We start from the raw sequence: 1436 nt of genomic DNA, 5'->3' as shown, positions 1-1436 counted from the left end.
CAAGAGAGGAATCAAGGGGTGTCTAAACTCCGGTATTCTCATTCTAAGATCAGCAAGAGTAGGACACACACACACACACACACATACACACATACACACACAAGCAACCCCTGCCCTAGGCCTGTGTGTCCCAGAAATTCCACCAACCATTACATCTCCATCAGAGATAGCCTGGTAGCCAGGTTAAACTTCCTCTTCCCTTATAAGGTCATGGAACTCCTCTTTATGCAAATGAGACAGCCCCAGAACCCTGGCCCCGGCCAATAATGCAAACTCACCCATAGCCCCTACTCTCCCCACCCACAAAGGTTTGGATAACCTCCTCCCACTCCATTAAATTAGCTGTCTCACTGAAGTTGCCTCCTGAGAGTCTATTCTAGTAGTGCTCACCCTCTGCCTGAGAGGTTTCTTCACTACGGGCCATTCCTGTCCCGCTCGTTTACCATCTCAGAATCCACCTGTTTTGACTGTAGACCCATCACACCATTATGGGCCAGGAAGTAGAGCCTGAATGACTCAGTTGCTGACTGGACTAAGCAGGGAGATTAATCAAAGAGGCTCAGCAATCCATGTTTTCCTCTGAGAAACCAAGCACAAGGACCTTGGAAGCTAGGAGTCTGTAAATGGGGGCTTCTCTCAGAAGACACCAAATGTGGCACTCCAGCCTGGCTGAGCAGCGCCAGTTGAAGCTTTCAAAGGATCCCGATGTACAGACCACATCCAGGCCGATGAAATTAACTTATCAAGAGAGACTTGACATCAACATTATGGAAAATTCCCCCAGGTAACTTGCAAGTACAGCCAGGTTTGTGATGATGAAATCTCCCAAAGATGCTGGAGCATGGTTGGTCATCCAGATGGCCAAAGCCTTCCCTTGCCGGAGTTACTGCTCACAGTTACCCTTATGAAATCCCCTGGCGTCATCATAGAAGGGAAGAGGAAAGCAGCTGTCTCTGTTTAAGCCGTAGATGCGAACAGTATTATTTTGGAACCAGAAGAAAGAGTTCCTGGCACTCTGTCTCACATGGCGTATAAAAAAGAGCAATCACTAATGTGAGAGACTGAACTGACACAATATACTTTAATAGGCACTCAACCTTTTAATGTCTATTTAAGGAGCGTAATAGAAGGCCTCGTAATCCAGCGGCAATTCTTGACCCTATATCTGTCCAGATGACAGGGAAGGGGTTTCTATGATGCTTACCATCCACTCACCTGAATACTCAAAAGAGTTTTTCAAATTGTCAAACTATCAACTAGGAACAAAGTGATTTCTTGATATTAACAAAATTCTTCTTGTACATTTACTATGTGCAAGGCACTGTGCAAACATCAAATATAGTACCCCATAATGCTGGGGGTTCTGTGAGCTAGGGGCTGGGTATAATTATGGTCCTCACTTTGCAAATCAGAATCTGAGGGCTGGGAAAGTTAAC

The sequence above is a fragment of the Grammomys surdaster genome, unplaced genomic scaffold (genome assembly GCF_004785775.1).
Source record: "Grammomys surdaster isolate TR1022 unplaced genomic scaffold, NIH_TR_1.0 66, whole genome shotgun sequence".
NCBI classification, from domain to species: domain Eukaryota; kingdom Metazoa; phylum Chordata; class Mammalia; order Rodentia; family Muridae; genus Grammomys; species Grammomys surdaster.
This window is presented reverse-complemented; position numbering follows the sequence as displayed.